We start from the raw sequence: 26,290 nt of genomic DNA, 5'->3' as shown, positions 1-26,290 counted from the left end.
GATTTGTGGTTTTTCGTCAACATGCTAGAGAGCTAGGTTTTAGACAGATGACAAGAGAGAAGCCCCATTACAGAGCAAGATTCGCCATGCTATAAGGAGCTTGGCAGAATAGAATTATGGTTGTCCAGTGCTCCTTCAATTTTAGGGATATCTGTCAACTTCTCACAAAATAATTAGCAATGTTCTTGGAATTTATGCATTTCTTTGTGAAGTGCTCTATGTATAATGTCACCAGTATTTCAAAAGATAGGCAGCAGTGCAAGAATGCATACATAAATTGAAACATTTTGGTGTACAAACTGTCATTAGCAAAGATTGGTTGGTGGCATGCATCATTTACATCCAAAATAGGGAAAATCGTTAGACTGAAAAAAAAGTCTTATGTTTTTCAACAGAATATTTAAAAATTGAATTTAAACCAGTTAATTTTGCATTCATTGAGAATCTTCTATGTAAAGCCCTATGGGAGGAATAGTAGAGAGAAGGATATGCAAATACTAAACTTGGGACTCCCCTGGGACCCAGGAACTTACAAGTTATTTGTATTTAGTTGGTGATTGTTTGGGTGGCAATGGGAAATATACAGTATGTAAATAAAGACAAATGTGCTTCTGGAATATGGTGTTTCATGGGTACTGTTGATTATAGACAAGAAAAGAGAAATGTAGAGGGTGTTGGTACAGTGTGGACAGGAAGAGAAGAGGAGGAGACACTGCAGGAAATAAAGGGAACACTCTCATCTTTTTGTCTTATGAAGCTGAGGGTCTCTGTTCAGATCAACAGATCTATTTGGCATTCTATAACTTACTGACTACAATTTGCCACAAGTTATCAAAATCCATAAAGCTTAACAATGCTATTTCTCAGGTTTTCCTTGACTCAGTATTTAAGTCAAACATTGTTTCCCAGCACATTAATGGCTATGAGTAAAAACTAATGTCAGAAGTTGAAGTATTTTGCTTTGTAATTGAGAGTTACTGAAACCATGAAAGGAAGGTCTTCACATTCGGGGATCTTAGAGAATCCCTGTACAGATAGAGGCAGCATTTCCTATAACAATGTCTGTGGATATTGCAACTATTTATCCTTAAAAAAAAAAAATCCAGCAGCAGGTTCTTGATACAAGGAGGTATCAGAGACCTATGCTAAGAAGAGATTTCATAATGCAATAAGATAAACAAACAAACAAAACACTCAGTCATGAAGAAATCTTCCAAGGAGCGCTGTAGGATCCCAACAAGGGGCATATTACCTTTCTGGAGGGACGGTGGTCAACCCAGGAGAGAGACTCCTCTGATTTGTTCCTTTATCATGTGCTTGATGCCAATGAGTTGAGATCCTCTATAGGCAGACTTCATCTTTTACATCCTTTTCATCCTCTTTGATTCAGAAACCTTCCACTTTTATTAGGAAATGGGTAAAATGAAATCAAGAAAGAAATAAAGGAGCTGAGAGGGAACTGCAGGAGCAGAAGGAAACTGATAGAGTATTAGACTCCAGAAGCCAAGGCAAGGAGTAATTCTCAAAGATTAGGTTGGCCCAAGATATGTATATGTAGTCCAAAAGTTACAAGAGGCAAGGAAGAGTCCTGTGGAATCTGACAGCTAAGAATCCATTTTTGTTTTGTTTGTCTGTTTGTTTTTCAATTCAGAGAGCAGGTAAAAATAAGAATCCTTTTGAGGCACACAATGTCCTGGAAGTCCCTTTGGGAAATGCTTATTTCTATACTAACTCAAATCCCTATAAAAGAAGCACTACCAGAAATCTTGGACCTTCTAAGGTGACATGTAGTGTCTTATTGTTTCCTGAAAGAAAATAAAATAAAAGAGTCTTCATGAATAGACAGGCTAATTGCAAAACAGGTACACTGCTCACCATTTCTCCTCATGCAATAGGCATATACTAAATTCCCCCAAAGCGTGGTTCCACTGGTAAAATCTATGCATAAGAGAGAAGAAAGTGTCTTCCTTTGAGAATTATGCTTCTCAGGTCACCCACTCAAACTGTGATCATATCATATAATAAATGCAGAGAAAGGAATTGATACGGAAAAGTAAAGGAAGAAGAAAGATAATGACAAAAAGCAGTTTTTGATTGGCACTGTGGCCAAACAAGAACTTGAGTCATACAGTACCTACAGCTGAGTCCTTTCATGAGTTATGCTCAGCTTTGCTCTGGATCAAAAACAAAACAAAAATGCCTGCAAACTACTTTCACGAGCTCTTCTTTTAATGGCAAAACTCCCTGCTTCTTGTTTCTGTGGATCAAAAAGAACAGTTTGGATCTTCTTCATAAGAGTCCTCTTGGAATGGACACTTGAGGAAAGTGAGATGAAAAGCAAAGGGAGAGGTTGGTCCATCAGATGTCTGGGACTGAGTCTGGAGATCAGGAGCTGACCCTTGAATATACTTGGAACAACCAATCACTAACTATAATTATTAGTGAGAAGATAGCCACTCCAAAAATAGGCTAACAGTTAAGATCTGTCTCCTGGAAATGACTCTCTTACTGCTGGAAGATTATCAGAATGGCTTGTCCCATCTAGTATACTATTATATTATTATTACACAGTGCCATAAAATTTAGCAAATAAAATGGAGGAGTGAATACACATTGCAGAAGTGTGTTGTCAGACTGCTTCATCATGGAGTACTAGGAATGAAAATATTGCCCAGTTAATTAGATTTCCCCTCTTTCTGCAATGATGTTTGCATTTGCCTTGGTAGGTGGGGGTCACTGAAGAAAAATTTGATTCACAATGTAGCCATGTGGTTAATATTATCCTCTAGGATTACAGAAACAACATTGCAGGTATGAATTGCTAAAACTAATAGAACATAAAGATACATAAAAATTCTATTTCTAGGTTTGGCCAATGGTAGTAACACAAAACAAAGTTACAAATACATGTCTGGAAACCACAAGAGAAATCTAGTACTTTCTGCTCATTAGGAAGTTACATGAGCCTTCTGTCTATGTGTTTGCCTTCTTTGGTAAGTTTTCTGAGGCTTGTAATTTTACATTCCCTGAGGTATGGAACTCTGGAAAGAGTTCCACTCTTTAAAATCAGTGTCTTTGCTAGGCCATTATCCAAAGAGGGCTGCTTGAGTCAGTCCATCCCAGGATTTATTGTCTTGATGGTTGCTAGGTGCCAAGAAGAAACAAGTTGAGAGCTTTCAGTATGGCCTCCAAGGATTACAGAATCTGACTTGGAAAGACTAATTCATGTCTTCCTGCTACCAGATACTAGAAAGAACCAGACTTTCCTGGGATATTTTCACCTTCTTATTGTGACATCGTGGTCCTCTAATTATGAAGAAAACCAAATCATCCATGCTGTTAACAAAACCCTGGGGATTTAGGCACATTATATTTGTTAATTAGATTCAATGCAGATTCCAAAAGCATAAATCTATTTCATACATAATCTTGTATGTGTGTTGTATTTGCATATATATGGACAGAATGCCAGTGATAAACCCAGGTAATTCTTTTTTTTTTTTTTTTTTTTTTTTTTTTTGAGCTGGGGACCGAACCCAGGGCCTTGCGCTTCCTAGGCAAGCGCTCTAACCACTGAGCTAAGTCCCCAACCCCTAAACCCAGGTAATTAATGTGTCTCTCTGACACATACATGAATACATTGTGTTAGAGAATTAATGGAGGCAAAGAAAGAAAAGATCTCATTCAAAACAGTATTTATTGTTTCTTCAAATTTACACTACAGATTTAGAGATGAATGTAAAGAGAATTAGGAAAGCTTTTTTCTCAAGGGACTAGATCAAATCAGATAATTAGAGTTGTGCTTGAAATTTGAAATTCTATTTTCTTGTTTGAAACTTAAGTATTTGTTCATTAATATGTCAATATATTCTTTTCTCACACAATCAAACATGGGTAATAATATGTATAGGTAATCTATACATAATCTTTTATCTATACATAATTTTATAGTGAACAAAATGAAAAAAATGGGACACTATGACACTGGAGAGAAACTACTGTTGACTTAGTTCTCCTCATGCCAACTATGTGAATCAAGCAAAAACCTGTTGTGGCCTGTACTCCTCAACAATAGTCAGAGTTTCCTGAAGAAACATGTGGTGAGATGAGGGCTCATAGCACTCTATGGCACTGTAAAGGGGACTCCTTGTATCTCTAGAATGTTTTGTGTCAAAATGCCAGTGATGTGCCTGCCAAGTGTGTACATATTCACTGTGGGATTGCGCCTTCTCAGTTTTGTTGTCTCTTTTTAGAACTTCTACTAGGCAGACACTTATATGCTTTATAGATTCTCTAATATCTTATTCTTCTGCACTGTCTGCTTTGTTGTGAACTCTTACTCTTCTAAACATTGAAGTGGTGTACTTACTGTGCTGTGTGGAGTAAGGTTGCCTGAGATATTGACCACGAGCTGTAAAGCCTCCTCTTTTCAGCCTGTGGAATCCTCAGACTGGCATTGCCTCTGGCTCTGTTCTGTCACAATCCATCTTTCTCCACTCTATAAGAGATCATTTCCATTGCTCCCTTCCTACCTTCCATGTGTAAGAATGTACCAAGATCTTATGTCTGCAATTGTTCCATGTCCTATTCCTTTTACCTGTAATAATTTATAATTTTCCTTTTTGATTTAAACTCATTCCCCATGGAAGAGAAGAGGAAAAAAGACACGAAAAATCTCTTCATTAATCTAGAATTTCTCTGTGATATAGGTTAAAATACCAGCTCTAATTAACAGACTCAACTTATAGAAAAATATATTGAATCTCAGAGAGGTTCACTAAGTAGCCTCACAACTAACTCTTAGGACTGTGTATCAAATCTATTTTTTTTACCTTAGTCTAAAAACTATATCCTTTTTCTATACAGAATTTTTCTTTCCGTGGCCATCTGGGAGCCAGACAACCACTGTCTTAGGGCTCTAAGAAGACAACACTCAGGTCATGCAAGGTAGACCAACACTAAATCTTTCCCAACACTGGGCAGAATGTTTGACCTTTCTTGTAAAAATTTGAAAATTACAAGTGATTTCCAACCTACACCTGTAATTAGAATATTCACAGTGTAAGAATAACACACTTCAGGGAGAATATGCAATGAATGGGTGACAGGGACTATCTTTAAGAAAAGATAATTGATATAATTTCGTTTATTCTATGCACCAAATAGTGTACAATTAAAACTCTGGAGGAGAGTCATGAAACAGAACTAAAAAAGATATAGTCCTTAATTATAAATTTGTCTACTGATATAATCAGGCACATCCACAAAAGGAAACCCAATGGTTAAGTGACTCCCATTTGAAGCATCCTTAAGTGTTCATGGACAATCCTGATACTCAGCAGTCAGCCAAACTCACATAAGAAATGAGATGTTGGTCACTGAGATTGTTCTTTGACATGCACTCTTTGCATATATGAGCATCTTGTCTATCTTAGCATAGTGTGATGCAAAATATAAAGTATAGTGAGTGAAGGGTCCCTTAAACAAGAAAAGGTGGAAACAGAAGTGGTGGTCACAAGGATTGTATTCCAAAAGCTGATGATTGCACATTTGCCAAATTAACACACTGCATGGGACCCTTTCGTGTAGTTTCACGGGTTTGGGAAAGGTGACTGGACAACACAACACCCGAAATCAGACAAGGATCTGAACTAGTCTAGCTGAATGCTGGAGAAGCATCTCTCAGAAGACTCACCAGGCTTCCTCTGTTACTGCCCTTCCATCAGCCATTATTTCACAGATTAAAGAGCAAGTGCCTGGACTATATTCTTACAGGTTCCAGAGAGATACTACTCTCTACCTCAGTTTATCTTCTATCTTCAGAGTTGGGACAGACCTCCCAGGGAGAGTTAATAGACTTCAGGCTGACTAATCTCGATATCTTGCCTTGCAGCAGAGCCAGATCCAAGCTTGTAATTGAAGATAAGTAGATAGGTGTTCATCATCAGGGCATTCTTTTCCAAAGCTAGCCATTTAGTGCTTTTCCCTGGGTACAGGGGTGAGCACTGGCTGTCAACATGGCTGTGTGAGTGGACTAAATGAGAAATAGGCTCTTGTCACTTAGAGTGTGTGTGTGTTTTTTGGGAGGGGGGAGCATTTCCAGAAAAAGAAAAGAGGCAGTTAAAAGGTAAAGATGAAGGTGTTGCTTCTGAAGGAAGGGCAGCACCTGGGGTCAGGAACCTGTGATCTGTCTTTGGAGCCTGGCCTGCCACCTTCACCTGTAGGATGAGCACTTATCTTCTCAAGCAGCCACCAGCTTCTCTGTAACATGAGAATGCCAATGAAACCTTAAACTATTCCTGCAAGGATTCATTGAATACACAAAACTATAGAAGTTGTAGATGAAGGCACAAATACCTTTAAAAATGATTTTCTTTTCCTTGTATTCCCTCTGGTCTTAATTTTGTGCTTTGATCCAATATTTGGAAAACCAAGGAATAATTTATTTTGACTGTGTCAGGTGGAAAGTAAAAGATTTCAGGAACTGTAACAGCTTTCTTAAATATTCACAAGCATGTATAAGAACCAAACATGCGTATCAACCAAATACACATATCAGTCAACACAACAACCAAGTACTCATCGCATAGGCATTTTCAGTCCTTTGCTAGGGGCAGTTTGCTCTAATATTTAATTTTCCTTTGAAGCTCCCACCTCAATTTCCCCTTTAACTCCCGCCCTGTTACAATCAATTTCCTTCTTTCCCTCTCTTTTTCTCTTGGATCTCCCTTGTTTCTTTGTTGTTATCTTGTTGAAATTCCCCATTTTAAAAAAATTTCCTTTCACTTTCTCTACTTTTCATATTTTCTAAGTATGTTTTTTCCTTTATGAACCTGAATTGTAGAGAATGTAATCTAGACAAAGAAACATACATTACTCTACACTTCAGCTTCATAAATGAATCATTGTCTTTTTCTGAAGTTATGTTTTAATCTGAGAAGCAGTGTTTTGTCTGCTATTCAGGACTTTCAATTGTTTGAAGGAAGTGTACATATATGTATATGTATAACATATATGTATGTAAATGTTGAAATCAAGGACTTTAGATAGTTTTCTTCTATTACATTTTTATACTATGTTCTTGTTGCAAAAATGATGGAAAAAACATAAACCAAGATTGTTTACCCCAAATGCTAATGCATTCCATGTTTTTTCTATACAGCTGCATAATATATGTGATATTTTTTCTAACATTGATTCCTAAACTTTTCTCTGTTACTGAATGTTACAGAGATGCTTGGAGACCCTTAAGACATCAGAAAAAGAAAAGAAAACTGTGGGACAGAATGAAGTTGAGGCTGTGCTATGTCTTATAGAATATGCAGGATTTGGATTATAGGGAGAGGCCATCTTTGGCAAGAATAACAATGGGGAAACCTGCAAGGAGGGGGTAAGCAACATGGTTTATGTGTGGTCTAGTGGGAGAAAGCACTGTGATCAGGAAGACAACTGAACTGGCTGGCTGTGGACAAGATGAAGAAAGCTGAAGAAAGATGGACACAGGCAAAAGAAGGGCAAATGGGACTTGTTCTTTATCATTCCTGAAAACCAGTATTTAGAAGTGGGTTTGGGTTGGGGCACACTGTCAAACTCATTCCTAATCCCAAAGTAGTAGTTTAAATCAATACAATCAATACAAAAAGAGAAGAGGGATTTCTAATGGGGAGAGTTTCTAAAACCATAGTGGTCTAGGTTACAGAAAGGATATTACTTGTAATTATTTGAAATATCTTACTTTTCCTTAGTTGTCTTTGTGGTTAGGTGCTTAATAAAGTAGTTGACCCAGTGCTTTTAAAGCCAGGGTACATTCAGTATATTGTAAAATTTGGTGGGTCACTATCAGCAATTTTAATCCCAGTACTCAGGAGCCAAATCCCTGTGAATTCAAGGTCAGCTTGATCTATGTGTAAGTGTAATATAGCCAAGGTAACATAATAAGACTCTCTCTCAAACAAACAAGTAAATAAGAGAGAAATAGAGAGGATAACAGAGAAATAAAGATAGAATGAAAGGGCAAATATAAAACTTAAACATGAACTGCCATCATCATCATTCCCAATAATTTATTTCTGTAAGCCAAGATTTTCAACCTTGAGTCAATTTTTTTTTAAAAAAAAGAAAGAAAAGAAAACCACATTGAATTACTATTCAATGAATAGTAATTGAATTACTATTCAACCAGAGACACAGGTGGGCCTCTTGTTGTGTGTTCCAGACTGAAATGAAACTGAGTAAGAAACTACCACTGTGTGTATTAAAAGGCATTTTTCCTATTCCTTATTTTTTATTGTCATTTTGGAATTTTTCCCATTTATGCCTATACATTTATAAAACATATTTTACATTACTATATTTTTACTTGACAATAAGTAATAAAGATAAAATTTGTTTTATGAAACCTCATGGTGTAGTTATTTGAACAAATAATATGGACTTGTTGCAGGGTAGAATCTTTTTTCTTTCTCAGGACAATCAATATAGGAGAAAAGTTAAAACAATTCATCAAAAATTGATTTACATACTTCATATGTATTTTATTTTTTCCTCTAAATTTCTTAGCACCTTAGTTCTTAAGTAGCAGAAAAGCACCCTGTGCTAACTCAAACAAAAACCAGAAAGATTACTTCTGAGATATAAAACACTTCTCACAATCAAGGACTTCTGAGTGCAACTGGCCCTCCATAAAGGGGTGTGCAGAGGGTTGTGAGGATGTTCAAGTGTTCCATTCCCACTCCCTTTCTTCTCCTTGGAGGCCTGGTGGTCCTTATTGTAGAAGCTGAGTTTCAGGTCCTCAGTCCCCATATGAAGCCCAGGTCTGGGTTCCTGCCACATGTGGTGGCCTGAACCTGACACAGAAAGGAAAAGAAAATAAAAGCAAATCCAAGGCCCTAGGATACTAGTCAGTGATTTCATACTTGCTAGAATGTTGCAAGTATCACAAACAAAAATAACTTTTAATAATTTTAAATAAAATAAGTAAAAAACTATACATGGAATGTGAAGTGATTTGCAAGAAAAATCCAGACTACTATAAGCACATGAGAGAAGTGGCATTTGACAGACACTGAAACACAATTTTACCCATGATGATTTTATTTTCTGAGTCAGGTCTAACCAGATCTTCTACAATGTTGTGTTTGGGTGTGGTGGTGAAAGTCTGGCGTGAGTCACACGGATGACCAACAGTGGGGGTTTTTCCTGTCTCTTTACAATGGAGGAATGTGGTTTGTTGAGCATACCATCCACTCTGAATGCCTTCTGGATATTCTCCAAACAGCCTTGTGCTAGAGTATGCATGCAATTTCAGCACTTGGGAGACGAAGCAGAAGTATGGTATTTGAGGCCAGTCTGAGATGCATGGGGGTGAGAAGAGGAGGGCAGGAAGAGGGGAGGAAGAGGAAAGGGAGGAGATGAAGAGGAGAGGGAAGGGAAGGGAAAGGGAAAGAGAAGGGAGAGGAGAGGAAGAAGTCACTGAAAGATGAAGGCCAGATATACATATATATGTATGTGTAATCAGAATTTTCATAGGCAATAGTCATATAAGAAAATTCAGATTATAATGTATACATACATGCATACATGTGTGTGTATAATGTGAATTTTCTTATAATTAATTTTAAATATATCAAGAGACTAGGATTTAGATTTTATTTATTTTATATGTATGAGTGTTTTGCCAGCATCTATGCCTGTGCACCACATGCATACCTGGTACCTGAGGAGGTCAGAAGAGGGCATTATATGACATGAAGCTGGAGTCATGGATGGTCGTAAGGCACCATGTAGGTGTTAGAAATTGAACCCAGGTACTCTGCTATTGCCTTTAATAACTGAGACACCTTTCTAGCCCCAAGATGACAAATTTGTTTTCAGTAGGAGGTGGTGGACTGGATAAAAATATTAGGAAAAAATGAGACTATTAATTAGATATGTCATAAAATGATTTGTATGAGTTAATTCCTATGAATCACTTTAAGCAAAGAAATGCTAGGCAAAATCAAACAACACATTAAGAAATTCATCTAGGGCTGGAGAGATGGCTCAGCCATTAAAGGCTAGACTCACAACCAAAAAGATAAGAAATTCATCTAATTTTCTATTATTATTATTATTATTATTATTATTATTATTATTATTATTGTTATTAAATCTTTTTTGCAGTCCAGTCATTATTCCCCTCCCGATCTGCCCTCTTACTGTTCCTCATCCCATACCTCCTCCTTTGTCTCCAAGAGAATGTCCCTACTCCCCAACCCCACCAGGCCTCCCCCCCTACCTGGGGCTTCAAGTCTCTTGAGAGTTAGGTGTCTCTTCTCTCACTGAGGCCAGACCAGGCAGTCCGTTGCTGTATATTTGTCAGGTGCCTCATATCAGTTTGTATATGTTGCCTGGTTGGTGGCTCAGTGTCTGGGAGATCTTGGGGTGTCTGGGTTAGTTGAGACTGATGGGCTTCCTATGGGGTCGCCCTCCTCAGCGTCTTTCAGCTTTTCTCTAATTCAACCACAGGGGTTCCCGACTTCAGCCCATTGGTTGGGTGTAAGTGTCTGCATCTGACTCTTTCAGCTGCTTGTTTGGCCCCTTGAGGGCTGCCGTGCTAAACTCCTGTCTGTAAGCACACCGTAGCCTCAGTAATAGTGTTAGGCTTAGGGCCTCTCCATGAGCTGGGTTCCAAGTTGGGCTGTCACTGAACCATCTTTTCCTCAGGCTCTTCTCCATTTTTTTTCCCTGCAGTTCTTTTAGAGAGGAACAATTCTGGGTCAAAGTTTTTGACTGTGGGATCCCTTCACTTTCTACTAAAGACTCTACAAGTTCCCTCTCCCCACTGTAGGGCATTTCATCTAAGGTCCCTGAGAGTCTCTCACCTCCCAGGTCTCTGGCACATTCTAGAAGTCCCTAAACCCCATCCCCCGCCACACACATCCTGAGGTTGCCTATTTCCATTCTTCTGTTGGTCCTAAAGAGCCCTGCTTACTCTCCCAATATTTAATCATATTTTCCTTCACCACCACCCCCATAATACCCTCTCCCATGCAGGTTTTTCCCTCCCTCTACCTCTCATGATGGTTTTCTTCTCCCTCTCAAGTGGGGCTGAAGCATCCTCACTTGGACCCTTTGGCTTCTTAACTTTCTTGAGTTCTGTGGATTGTATCCTGGGTATTCTGTACTTTTTTTCACTAATATCCACTTATTAGTGAGCACATCTCCTTTGTGTCTGAGTGACCCCACTAAAGATATTTTATAGTTCCATCCATTTGCCTGCAAAATTTGTGAAGTCGTTATTCTTAATAGCTGAGAAGTATTCCATTGTGTGAATAAACCACATTTTCTGTATGCATTCTTCCCTTGTAGGACATCTGGGTTGTTTCCAGCCTCTGGCTATCACAAATAAGGCCACTATGAACATAGTGGAATATGTGCCCTTGTGGCATGGTGAGGCATCTATTGGGTGTATGCCCTAGAGTGGTATAGCTGGGTCTTCTGATAGATCTGTTTCCAATTCTCTGAGGAACCTCCAGATTGATTTCCAGAGTGGTTGTACCAGTTTGCAATCCCACCAGCAATGGAGGAGTGTTCTTCTTTCTCCACGTCCTTGCCAACATATACTGTCACCTGAATTTTTGATATTAGCCACTCTAATTGTTGTAAGTTGGAATCTTAGGGTTATTCTGAATTGCATTTCATTGATCTCTAAGAATTTTGAACATTTCTTTAAGTGTTTCTCGGCCCTTTGAAATTCCTCTGTTGTGAATTCTTGGTTTAGTTCTATACTGCATTTATTGATTAGGTTGTTTGGTTTTTTGGTGGTTAGCTTCTTGTGCTCTTTATATATTTTGGATATTAGTCTTCTATCAGATATGGAGTTAGTGAAGATCTTTTTTTCAATCTGTAGGCTACTGATTTTTTCCAAGAATTTCTAATTTTTAAACAATTGGAATCGAGATGTTTGCTGTGGAAAGAATTGAAGTTGTGTATTAGAAATTAACCTAATAAAAAGTTTATTTACAGAGTGGGAAAAAACAGGAACTAAAGGACAACAACCAATCCTGAAGAACCCCACTCAATTGTTAAGGTCATATACAGCATGATTCAGTTTCCTTGGCTGCTCTCATGTCTGAGAAACCATAATGAACATCCAACTCGTCTCTAAATAGGTGGATGATAGGGATTTGTGTTAAATACCATCATTACTAAGCATATATCATCCCAGACTCATGTTCTTTGTTGCATAACAAATGCTAGAATTATTTCAAACAATTGCCATTTTCCTACACCGACACAAATTAAACCCACTCATTAATTGAATTTGTATTTTCTCAGGAAGTTAAAAGACACCATTCTTAGACATAAGCACTCTCAGTTGAATTCTGGCTTGATCAGGAGTATGGTCTAGGTCAGAGCTCTCATTTTGCTCTATCTATGTGTCTCACCCTCTGGTCTGAAGAATGTCTAGAATATCTAGAATGGAGATAGAGCTAGAACATCCATTTATTAAGCAGGAAGTTGCTTCTGACCTGGAAATCAGGGAAAAAAACGTGTTGATCTCTTTAGAAAACCACCTGCTTTCAGTAATTCAATATATAATAGTAACTCATGCAGTTTCATAATTGCAGCTAACATGTATTGTGTAATTATATACAAGACACTGAATTCTCTAATCCATCACTACATTCCTCCCTCAGAAAGACCCTACAAAGCAACCTTTGTGCATTATTACCCAGTGGTAACATGTATGGGGAACTGAGGAACAAAGTGATCAAGGGACTGACTATAGTAGTGATCCATGCTAGGATCTGAACACAGGCTGTGTGTATCTCATAGTTCCTATGCTTCGTCTAATACACCCCATTCCCAAATTATGACTTCCTTCAGCAAATGAAAGCTCATATTTAATTGGAAGTATTTTCAACTCTCCTCCTTACAGTTTTAAGTGTATAGTTGTAGATACATTAATTCTTTCTTAAAAATTATATATATAACACATATATAAACAGTATATATATAAACAATATATATACTTCATACACACCAAAGGAGGGTATTAGAACCCATTACAGATGGTTGTGAGCAGTCAATGCTCTTAACCACTGGTCGATCATTACAGCCCCCCATACATAAATTCTTAATTTTTTCAAAGATATATTTTAGAAAAGCTACAGATTTACAGAAAAGTCATAGAGATTGAGCAGAGGATTTTTTAATCCTCTGTGGTTTAGCTCATAATTCAATTTACATTTACCTTTGTTTCATTATAGATTCCAGACTGACCTTCATCTCAGATACTCCTGCACCAGCTTCCAAGTGCTGGGATCTCTGGCATGCATGACTACACCCGGCAGTTCTTCTATTATGACACTGTACATTACTGTGGTTCAATTGTCATTCTGGAGATCACAAGGAGGAGCAGGAGGAGATAGGAGACTCCATGCCTTAGAAGAGTGTTCAAGAGAGGGGAAAGGTCACTCCATGTGTTAGCTGAATCATAAAATGGGAGTTAGTAGCAGCCCAGATGAAACAGAAGGTACAATGGGGAAAGTAGATTCTAATACTATGGAGGATAGGCAGTTGCCAGCTATTGTGCTGCTTAAAGCCTATTAAAATATAAAGACTCTGTGTGTGTGTGTGTGTGTGTGTGTGTGTGTGTGTGTGTGTGTGTGTGTGTGACTTTCATCTGGGAACATAAATGGTCATAAGTGGGAAGAAACACCACACTAGGATTTTTCAATTATTTACAGATACAAAATACCCTTTCCCTATTTTGAGATCCCATCCTAGACACTATATTTATTTATCATATTTTATTAGGCATTTATGTGTAATAATTTTTCAAATTCCAGGGACTAAGCCACTACCTAAAGACTATACATGGACTGACCCTGGACTCTGACCTCATAGGTAGCAATGAATATTCTAGTAAGATCACCAGTGGAAGGGGAAGCCCTTGGTCCTGCTAAGACTGAACCCCCAGTGAACGTGATTGTTGGGGGGAGGGCAATGGGGGGAGGATGGGGAGGGAACACCCATAAAGAAGGGGAGGGATTAGGGGGATGTTTGCCCAGAAATGGGGAAAGGGAATAACACTCAAAATGTAAATAAGAAATTCTCAAGTTAATTAAAAAAAAAAAAAAAAAACAACTCTTGTGACAACAGATACTTGTAAAGGATATGCAGAAAGCGGAACACTCCTTACATTGTTGGCGGGATTGAAAACTGGTTCAACAATTCTGGAAATCAGTCTGGAGGTTCCTTAGAAAACTGGACATTGCACTACTTGAGGACTCAAGTATACCTTTTCTGAGCATATACCCAAATGATGCTCTAACACACAACAAGGACACATGCTCCACTATGTTCATAGCAGTCTTATTTATTATTGCCAGAAGCTGGAAAGAACCCAGAGGAATGGATACAGAAAATGTGGTACATCTATACAACGGACTACTCAGCTATCAAAAACAATGACTTCGTGAAATTCTTAGGCAAATGGATTGAACTAGAAAATATCATCCTTGAGTGAGTTAACCCAATCACAAAGTTATGCACGTGGTATGCACTCACTGATAAGTGGATATTAGCCTAAAACTGGAATTACCCTAGATGATATCCACAGACAGCATGAACCTCAAGTAGAAGGAAGACTAAAGCATGGATGCTTCAACCCTTCTTAAAAGGGGAACAAAAATCTTCATGTGAGGGGATACGGAAGCAAAGTGTGGGGCAGAGACTGAAGGAATGACCATCCAGAGCCTGCCCCACCTGGTTATACAGCCCATTTATATATAGCCACCAAAACTAGATAATATTGATGAAGCCATGAAATGCATGCTGACAGGAACCTAAGATAGCTCTCTCCTGAGAGGCTCAGCCAGAGCATGTCAAATACACAGGCGAATGTGAGCAGCAAACCACTGAACTGAGAATGCGGTCCTAGTTGGAGGAATTAGAGAAAGGATTGAAGGAGATGAAGGGGCTTGTATCCTCATACGAACAACAGTACCAACCAATCAGAGCTCTGAATGACTAAACAATTACCCCAAGTCTACACATGGACAGATCCCTGGCTCTAGCTGCATATGTAGCAGAAAACGGTCTTGTTGGTCACCAGTTGGAGGAGAAGGGCCAATGGGTCCCACCAAGGATGGACCCCCAGTGCAGGGGAATGTCTGGGGAGTGTGAAGCATGGGTGATTGGGGAGGGGAAACCCTCTCAGAGCAGAAGGGGAGGGAGAGAGGATAGGGGACTTATGACTGGGAAACCTGGAAAGGGAAGAATATTTCAAATGTAAATAAAAAATATCCAATAAAAAAAATGTTCCTGACTACTTGTAGAATTAATTCATAACACACTCAAGGATTAGCTATCAAAGTATAAATAAATTCTCAAAAAATTGTAAGATTCTTTTAAACTCCAGATATGAAAATTTTCTGTACTGTAGGGATTCAAAACTCTGAGAGTCTATTTTAAATATTTTGCTTGCCCATTGAGCTAACAATTGAGCTCCAATATCAGCTGAATTCCATCCATTATTTTATTGGCCAGAGTAGGAGTGAAATTTGGCATAGTCACTGAGGGACAGAGACCTGCAGCTGCTGTGATCATGGCCATATCCCACTAACTAGCCAGTTACATGAGGGGAACACCATTATGGGCTTATGGTTTGATGCTTTTTCTAGATTCAGTCTCCCTTTCTTCCTTAGTATCCAAACACTGTATGGACTGCCGTGATTAGAGCTGTAACAGACATAATCCTGGGGCCAGAAAGTGACTGCTGAGAAAGAAAAAGCCCTAGGAATGAGACAAAGGTGGGAGATTGTTGTGGTTTGCCCTGAAGTTATCTGTATTTTGATGCTAATTCCACTGCCCCAAGGACCTGCTACTCAGGAATCAGGTGACTTCACCAGGAACTTCTCCCCCACTGAATTTGTAAAATATAGGTGAGGGGCAGGTACAGGATAGAAGGAGGACTGTCATTGGAGGAGAAGGAAGGATGGGCGGGAGAGAAGTTTGAAGGAAGAGGAGAAGACTAGGACAGAGAGGAGAAGAGACAGGAGGGAGAGAGGGAGAAGCCTTGGCAGGACGATGGAGGCTGACGTTAAGATTCCACACAGATGGCGAACCAGTGTGATGGGCAAGAATCCACTAATAATCCTAAGAGTTGAGAGAAAGTTTTATTTTCTAAGTAAGTGGAGGCCAGTGCCATGTTAAGTCATGTGATCTCTCAAGCATGGGAATTTAACAAAGAAAAAGGGAAGTAGCCTGGGCTGGCAGGCCGTAGGTCCCAGGCTGTGTGATAAGCAATGGCAGCTCAGAGAGTTAGACATTAAAAGCTGCTTTTTTAAGAAAGTTGTTTAGAAAGTCTTTCAGGATACTCATATTCTTTTTAACGTGGGCTTCAAGGGAATTTTGGGTTGAAATTCTAGTTAGAGAAGCTACTTCTTAATTACAGGTATTATTAAAAGGTGATTAAGTTTGTTTTTAGAAAAAAGAGAGTAAAGAGATTACCTGAATCAGGTGGGGATTTTCATCCACGGTTCAGAACTTAGGGAAAAATTAGTCACTACCTCCAAGTAGAGAGTGTGATGAATGTCTGTAACACCAGGGAGAGTGAATGCAGACATATATTATAGAAGTTATTAAGGTTAAAGAAAAATCTGTGGCTTTGAGTAGAGAGCTTGACAGATTGAGATATTTTCAGCTAAAGTCCTGGTTTGATGTGTTGCTTATTGATATTGGAATTGATAGAAAATATTTGGTTTGTTTTATGAATTACCATGCCAAAGGCCATATGGCTCATTAATGCTGGCTAGTGAGGGTTTGTGGTTACTTTTGATATTTACCACAACGGGAAACTCGGATTCTCTTAACGTGGGCTCCATGGGGACTTTGGGTTAATTTCCTGATATCATAGTGTACAAAAGCCTATCAGGTTCATTGTTTAGCTTACTTCCTTTTTAAAAAATTGTTTAGTCATGATGGGTGTGACTTTGAGTTTTATGGTTATATTATTACTGTGGGAGAGAGTGCAAGATACAAGCTTTTCTGGTTTCAGACTAAGGAACACAGTATTTTGGGAGAAAGATTTTGTCTTTGTGTTTTTAAAAAGTGTGATTAGGCTCTGGAAACCTCACAGAGTCATACTGATCAGATTTGATAGAGGTAGACCACCTGAAATATTTATTCAGGAGAATCAAACAAAAAGATATCTGGATTCTAAACTTTTGTTTTGAGAGTTGTATTTTATAGAGTGTGCCTATTTGGATTCCTGGTCTCAAGGACTTTCAGCTGGGTCCAGTCAGGACACATTGGCTACAGAATGTGCTTTATTCTTCCTACCCCCTACCCCAAGGATATCTCAACGCCCATGTACAGCTTGAAGAAGTTATAGAGGAGTCATCGCCCCAATTCCCTGGACTTTGGGGGGGGGCTGAAAGTAGTTATTCTAAAGTTGTTTTTATGAGGAATTTAGAAATGGTTATAATTTAACAGGGAGGAATTAGCTAGATTGAGTTATACAGTCGTAATCTCATTTGTTAACTAAGCTAAAATCATATCTTTGCTTTGATATAGAATTTATTTGTTAAAAGAGTTTAAAAGTACAAGGTTGAGAGCCAGTCCTTCTATTGATGTCATTATAAACTTCTGAGTTTATTACACATGTGAGTTAAGGGCCAAATAGCAAACACATTGCTGACTTTGTGAGAGTATTTTCAAAATATTATTAAGATATAAAGACAACAGTACAGATTGTCTTACATAGGTAGATGGTTTTCAAAAACATCAGAAATCCACAGAATTTGAAATTTAAAGTTATTTATCTTTTGTTGAGACATATCTGTTCCTAACAGTTCCCCTTTGGTGGATTTAACGATGAATTTGAACATCTCTACCTCCAGGTGAGGCAATACTTTGTGCCTAGGTAGCCACTGGACAAAACTGCCTGTTTCAACTGCAGACTAATACTGTCCAGAAAAGGACAAATAATGCAGAATACTTGACTGATAAGCTCTGCCAAGACAGGATGATCAGCCCTTCAGAAATCTGCATTTCAAGAGTCTGTCAGTTGATTTTGGGCCAGAAGGCTGAAGACTTGTGTTCACATGTTGCTAACAAGGTACTGTGCTAGTGGAGATTTGTCTCTACAACTTCTCAGTTCTGGAAGCCATGTTAGGCTTCCTTTGTGTATAGATAGTTGGTCATTCTCAGATTTCTGATGGGGCTGAAGACTGATTATAGTCTCATAGCCTATCAGGCTGTTTAACTCTGAATATACATATTTTATTGGATAGCTATCAGATAGTATACCAACTAGCCAAGACATAATATAGATTTTAAGCCTTTCTTAAGCTGGAATGGATAACTAAATGTTCTGTTTAACTGAAAATAATGATGGACTGGGTGTTGAGTATATTATATGCTTTATAAATTGTAGAATGGTAATAATTGTACTCTCTATATAAGTGAAAAGGCTTTTTAAAGGGAAATGTTGTGGTTTGCCCTGAAGTTATCTGTATTTTGATGCTAATTCCACTGCCCCAAGGACAGCTGCCTAGTCAATTACTCACAAGTCTTGTGACATCACCAGAACCTTCTCTTCATTGAATTTGTAAAGTCTAGGTGAGGGGCAGGTACAGGATAGCAGGAGGCCTGTCATTGGAGGAGAAGGAAGGATGGGTGGGAGAGAAGTTTGAAGGAAGAGGAGGAGACTGGAACAGAAAGGAAGGGGAGGGAGGGAGAGCGAAGCCATGGCAGGACGATGGAGGCTGACATTAAGGCTGTGTATTTACAGGTTGTTATCAATGTTCTCAAGGGATGGATGGTTCTGGGCTTTGTATGTTTAGGTGCACAATTATTTCTTACCAATTGGGTCAAATATTATTGTGTTGTGTGTTTTTTTATGTGACGATTCAAGTGTAGCAAAGTGTGTGGCGGCAGGAGACACTGGGCCGCTGAGGAGTTGGGATGTGTTTCTGCCAAGATATCTAGCAGATATCTTGGGGCACCACGGTGTAGGACCAAGTGAGGTAAAAGACAACTACATTTTTTTATTTTTTATATTGTTACAACAACAGGAGATTACTGATCAGCAGTGGCCAGGAGACTGCTACTTGACTGGTGAAAAATATACTCTCACCTTGCTTAAATGGCTACAATCCTATGCACAGGGCAGTTTACCCTAGTTTAGCTGATACAGTTATTAAAGGATCAGCAGATTCTTTGGTGTGAATTTAATGGGATATACAAACATCAGTTATGTAAACAAGAAAGTTAATATACAAACACTACCATAAGTCTGTTTTAAATAATTGAATCCACTAGTGACAGTTTGTAATCTTCTTCTGAGAGTAATTTGAGGTGGAAGTTTGAATGTTTGAGGTGAAAGTTTGAGCATTTGAAGTGTAGAGTTTGAAGGAATGGAAGAAGCTAAAAACAGCAAGAAAAGAGGTAAAAACTAGTTATGTTTCTATAACATTTTAATCTTGAAATGTCCTTCTGATTCCTGATAGCTAACTGTGGGATTTAGGGCCAGGTCTGCCTTGAGGCCAAATAAGGTGAGGGAGCAGAGAATTGTTTGTATGAGGGCAATCATAGCAGGAACCTGGAAGTATCATCAATATTAGGTTGCTAGTGTACTCAGGACTGGCCTACTGGGGCTTGGTATCTAATATCCATTACCTTAAACCAACTCTTTACAATTAAAATAAAACGATCTTGTTTTCATTTAAAGTAGAAACTGAGGTGCAAGCAATTAAGTACCCTCTTCAAGTATGCAGATGACAAAGTGAGGAATATGTATTGTAACAGGGTGACCTTTTTCCCCAGGGTTTAAGGGTTTCCTGTGATGTAAAACTTTCAGCTCTAAAATTTGGAGAATGCCTGATAAGCCAGAACAAATGGTTGCCTTGTCCTGATTATAAAGTTCTGTTATACTAACTTTAGGTCTAGTGTGCATGGAGCTCTGAGAGACTTCCCAGAGAGCTCAGCTGACCTGGTTTTGGTAAGGGTGGAAACCTGGATGTAGGCCCTGGAATCATATTAGTCGGGCCATCTGGATGGGTCTCAAACCTTTGTTGTCTTCTGATTCTAAACCATGAACTCTCCTTAGCCAATATCCTCAGAAAACTTTGTGCTGTTTTGTGTGCAGAGGTGTAACCTCTAAGGGGTAGGGATAGGTTTCTGGTTGTTGTCCACTTTGAAAATACCATTGTTTCTTGCTGAATTTTCCTAATTATCTTCTACATTTTAGGGACTAGGCAGGGCTATTTGATCTTTTATAATTATTTTATAATATGTTTTGGAAAGGTATAAAGGTATGAAATTGATGAATAATGTCTGAGTAATTGCCTTTCCTATCTTAGATTGCCAGCTAAAATGCTGACAACAGTATACTGTAGGTTTCCTCCCAATTAAATCTACCTAAATAGTGGTCATCTTGAGTGGAATTTCGCCATAGAGTTCAGGGAATGTACAAACTTTCTCAAAGTCATAGTCTTGGAGTATGAGGAAGGGTGTGTGTGTGTGTGTGTGTGTGTGGTGTGTGTGTGTGTGTGTGTGTGTGTGTGTGTGTGTGTGTATTTAGAGGACAGTTTTTAGTAGATTCCCAGAAAGGCTATGATCTAAAAATCAGATCACAGGTTATTAAAATTCAAGTTGGAAGGATTTATTTTAAAAGTATCCAAAAAGTGATTCATGGTGGTAACCTACTTCAGTGTATTAACCTATGATTCAAGCTTTGGCCTAAGTGTGTCAGAGTGATAAGGCAGACTTTTATGAGAAGTGCTATCAAAACAGTGCCAAGGAAGTACACATATAGCTCTAGCTGTTAGGGTACCACACCCTTGGGTGTGTTAACACTGCAGCCTTCACATCCAGAGAACAGAATCTCGTGGTCTACAGCAGAATGCCAAAGGCTGCATCTTTCTTAGGGCCAGAAATTTGTTTTTGGATGATTGGATTCATGTTTTTCATGTTATCTTTCAAAGTATAACTTTTCTCATAAATAATTTGTTATACTTACCAATATTGTATATTAGTATTTAAAAGCTCATGTATTGGGGCCAGAACTTTACTCACATCTATGTTCATATTCCACTGTAGCCTTAGTAGATATATGATTTTGAAAGGACTTAACCATCCTATGCTGCTGTTTACTTACGTAAGAAGGAGTACCTCACAGAAAAATAGTGAGGAGTAAGTGTATTGATATACTCGAGTTGGCCAGAGACAGAGTTCAAGCTCCATTAACACTGATAGAGCCTTGGGCTTTGAGGGGTTGTGATAATACAAGAGTTCAGAGGATCTACCCCTGGAAACTTCCAATGTCTGACTCTTTCATAGGGCTTTGTAATGGAGGCAGAACTAGGGAAGAGGTCTCTGAGGAGATGACTCAATAGAAGATCACTTATAGGCTAAGAGGAACACCTTCTGGAGATACAAATGAAGATGAAATACCTGGACACTGAGGAATGAACCCTGACACTTGTCCTAGTAGACAGCACCTGGTGGTGAACTGCAGTAGTATGTACCTTAATTTTTCCTAAAGCACATGATAGCAGGTAATCTTTAAACAATAAGACTGCTATTCATAATCTAGTTCTTTACTCAGAGCTACATTCTTTCTTAGGCCCCTCAAACTCAGGGGCCTGCCTCCCTGAAGCCCAAACATAGGATCTTAGTAAGCTCACCCTCAGCATTAGTAATCATGGCCTGTGCTACACTTTTCTGTTCCACTCTCTCCACACCACTTCATTGTAAAAAACTGCTCTACATGGTGCCAGTATCCTTTGGGAGACAGCCTTGGGGTATACACATCTGTACAAGAGACATAGTGCAGGATAAGGGCTAAATGCCACCAAGCACACCAAAGTTCAGTGCTGGAGCCTCCTCATACACAGGCTCATGCTAGAGACTAGTCCCAAACAGCACAGTGAACTCATTACCCTTCTTACTGCTACTGGAATGTTATCAACTAACCTGAGGACAAGAAAGATTTAGTAGTGATGAGTTTCTTTTCATCATTAAAACCCGTATTTTAAAAATTGCTGTTAAAAAGAAAAATTGAGACAATGTGGTATAGCTGGGGACACCTATACTGGCCTCTGGAATAAAATTATAGTTCTTTGCATCAGGATTGGTTTCCTGAATCTGGGAGCAAGCCTACTGGGGCTCTGGGATGAATCTAATAGTCCTCTGAAACAAGTTTCTGTGTCCTATATTCTGGACAGGACTGCTGGGCTCTGGGGTGAAGCTGATGGTCTCCTTTATCAGGCTTGGGTATCTTGAATCTTAACCTCTAACCCTAACTTTAAGTCTGATTTTGTAAACTCGGTTGCTGGGCTCTGGGGTAAAGCTGACAGTCCTCTCCATCAAATGTGGTGGCATGAATCTGGGATTGGACTGCAGGTTTCCTTTCTTGACCAGTACTCCTGACCCCAGAGTAAATAACTTGTTTCCTCTTCTTGTCTCCAGCCAAATGTTTCATATTGAACCTCCCTTTTTTGCTTAGGCATTTATATTATAATCACCATGATAAGAAAGAAAACCATGGAAATCTCACTTTCCCTTTTCCTTTTCAAGCCTCTTGACAAGGTTTCTGGGGAAAGCTTTTGAGTAGTTCTGTTGCAACTGGATACATCTAATGAAAACTTGCTGTCAACCAAAGTGCTCTTGTGGGCAGGCCTACTGGGGACAGCCAGAAAGAGTGTGGGGCCCTGAGTCCCATCTCTGGCTTAACCTAGCCAGTCAGTCATCCACTGATAGCTAGCCTTTCATTCACAAATCAGCATTAAGTCATTGGAGATAAAAATAAAGAACTTCTGCCACCTGGTGGAATTTCCCTATCAATCTGTTGCTGCTCCTGCTGGTGCTCCTGCTATTGCTACTGTTGTTATTCCTTCGCCTCCTCCTTGTTCTTCTTCCTGTTTCTATTTCTTTCTTTCTCCCATTCACTTAAAAATTGTTTCTATTTTTTTTTGATATTATAGCATAATAACATCATTTCTCTTTTCTTTCTTCCACCTCCCCATCCTTTGAAATTTATGGCCTCTTTGTTTAATTGTAGAGATGTGTAGATGCATCTGTGCATGGATGGTGTGTGTGTGTCTGTATGTATATGTGTTTGTTCATGCCTGTATGTGTGTTCCTAAATACAAAATAAAAGCACACTGAGTCTCAGTCCACACAGAGTTACTTATATGTATATCTTCAGGGTTGATCATTAGAATTTGGAAAACTAATTGGTGTGCGTTCCTTCAGGGAAGGTTATTTTTCCCATTCCCCAGCTGCCTGTAGTTCTTTGTTTTTCTGAGAAAGCCTGAGGTTTCCCCTTATACATTAGCAAGTGTACTGTTATTTTTGTCATGTTAAGGTCATGTGAGGCACCATTTTGGTGGGACTTCATTAGTGTACCTTCTCTGTTTATTAGACTGGTTCTTGATGTGAGTTCATAGACCCTGCAGCATCTGTATTACTTTACTTCCCACCAATGACTGTTATTCATTTTGTACCTTAATTTCATTATTTATTAAATAATCAGCCAATAGGGTTGTGACTTAGACATAACATCTAAATAAGAAACCACAATATTAAATAATGAAAAGTGGCTAGTATCAAATCTAATAAAATGATGTGTAATTATGAAAAAGTTTAGAAATTGCTGGAGACATATTTAAGAATCTCCAAATGCCTTCAAATTCCATGGCAGATCTATGAGATTAAGCATTTAATCTCTACTACATTTTAACAGAGTTCCTCTGGTTTATATAGAGACATAAAATTTGGGAGATAGTGTTCTTAGTGTTTTTTTATCAGAAAGGTTTGTATGACTGTCATTTATTTGTACATTAGTCTGTTTCACTGAAAAATGTTGCCAATAAAGAAAACCATCAAAAACAAAGTATAAACTAGACTATAAGAGCACCAGATTTGCAACTCACTCATTTTGTGTCTTCTAATCCTCATGAGATTACAGAAAAATAACTCAAAGTACACAAACCTGCCTACCACTCCAGTTCTAAGGATGGAACAGAAGTCTTGTAAATGCTAGGCAAGCATTCTACCACACATTCTACTTCACCTTTTTGAACCTTAGTTTAGTTATAATATATACACAAGAAGGAGAAATAAGGAGCTCTATTAAACTCAGTTGTTCACAAAAACAAAACAAAACAAAAACAAACAAACAAACAAAATCATGAGTTAGAGAAGGCTTATTGAGAAGAGTCTGTTCAACCAGATGGGGTTAGGAATGAAAGTAATAGGAGTTGCAAATGACCAGAATGTATTGTATACAATTATGAAATCATCAAAGAATAAAAATATTTCTAGAATCATATAGGGAACAGCTACACTGTGAATATCTGTATAACTCCCACTACAGTTTATTTTTAATGTTCTCCAAAGAACTCTACAAGACTGGTCCCAAAGAATGATATAAAGAAATATATATATTTAAGTAATTCTGAATTTCTCTTGTTGCACCTTTATCTGGGTCTTACAAAAGCTTCTTGAGAACACAACTGTACTATCAGATGAAGATACTATAATTATAAAAAAAATTGTACCAACTCACAACAAGATAAAATAGTAAAATCAGGGTCCCAAATAATATTTAATGAAGAGCTGGCGATGAAAGTCCTGCAAACAACATTTCTTCTTAATAAAATATATTCTTTACCTCATGAGAAAGTAGGCCTTATTGGGGACCATATCACAACACTACTTTCTCACCATCAGGGTGCACAGCTGCATGCCTCGGAGCATGAGATACTCTAGTTGTGTTTATTCTCCTGCCTTAGCTAAGGATGAAGTGAGTGATTCTACCAATTTCCTTTTCAAGGAAGAAGAGATTTTTCTACTTACATTTAAAATAGTAAAGCTGGGGTATTTCTGAAATCACAGGAGAAAACAGTGCAGGAACAGGAGAAAAGCAAAGAATATTGGAAAGTGTGAACACTTTAGAAGAACACAAAAGCCAGATTCAAATTCTGACTCTGTCCATCATTACCTGCATGAAATGTCTCTCTGTACTTATTATTCTTGTAAAGGTATAAAGCAGGTGTTCTAAAGCTTGGTGTAGAGCACATGGAGACAGTTCATGAAAGGTAAGCATCAATATGCCTATGAGAATGACAGGGAACTTGGACATTTAATCAAAAGGTATACAGTTCATCTGACTGTTTCCTTGGGATTGCAGACTGTGTATCTGGAATTTGAATGACATTTCTCATATTTCTACATCACCATGTGATATCACATCACTTGTCTCTGGATAGTAAAATAGTTTATATCTGCCCCTTTCCTCTCATGATACAATGTGATAAGCTCTCTGACCCCGAGATCTTATACTCTCTATTCTCTGCTTCCACAGCACCAAGAGAAGTCAGGCTTCCCTGTTCTTTTTCCTGTACAAGTGACAAGGAGGAGTCCAGATGCACTTATCTGCACCCTTCCTGCCTCTGTGCTCACTATACTTATGAGCCGATGGCAAAGACATTTTTTATTAATTTTTCATGCAGTATATTTTTGAGGCAAAGATATTTTTCAGCTCTAAAAGTTTTTAGTATCTTGTATATTTGAAATTATTATATAATTACACCATTTCCAATTTCTTTAACACCCCACCCCCAAATATATCTCCCCTTGCTCTTCTTTTTTTTTTTTTTTTTTTTTTTTTTTTTATTAATCTTGAGTATTTCTTATGCATATTTCTAGTGTTATTCCTTTCCTGCTCGGCAAACATCCCTCCCTCCTTCCTTATGGGTGCGTCTCCCACCTCCCCCGGCTGCCGCCCTCCGACAGTCCAGTTCATCAGGTTCAGTCTTAAGAGGATCCAGGGCTCTTCCATCGCCATCCAGTATCCATCAATCAATTGTCTTTATCCACTGAGCTCACCAAGTTCTTGAAAAATTAAAAATTCTGCCATTTTGGGGCATTCATTTGTTCTACCAAGTTGTCAATCAGATGATAGTTTCAGGTCCAACCATTTGCCCATTTAATTATAAAGTTTGTTTTGATATTGAGTAATATCTCATTGTGTGATGTACCACATTTTCTGCATCCATCTCTTCTTGTTGAAGGCATCTGGTTCTTCCAGCTTCTGAAGTGCCATAACAAGGCTACATGAACATGTGGTTATCAAAATTTTTTATATGTTGGGGCACCAAGATATGCCCAAGAGAGGTATAGTTGAACCTGTGCGAAGTTCAATGTCCAATCTTTCTGAGAAACTCAAGACTGATTTGAATGGATGTATCTAACTGCGTGAAACCTCAAACAATGGAGAGTGTCTTCTTTC

The 26,290-nt window shown here is 38.5% G+C and overlaps 1 protein-coding gene across 1 annotated transcript in view; it reads left to right on the top strand.

Annotated features, from left to right (window-relative positions):
- Window positions 1-26,290, top strand: part of Mctp1 (multiple C2 and transmembrane domain containing 1) — an 865,685-nt gene that overhangs the window by 227,324 nt on the left and 612,071 nt on the right. The gene's annotated exons all lie outside the window — the stretch shown is intronic.

The sequence above is a fragment of the Rattus rattus genome, chromosome 3 (assembly GCF_011064425.1).
Source record: "Rattus rattus isolate New Zealand chromosome 3, Rrattus_CSIRO_v1, whole genome shotgun sequence".
Lineage (NCBI taxonomy): Eukaryota > Metazoa > Chordata > Mammalia > Rodentia > Muridae > Rattus > Rattus rattus.
Note: the sequence above shows the minus strand (reverse complement) of the source record. Positions and strands in the feature narration are given on the sequence as shown.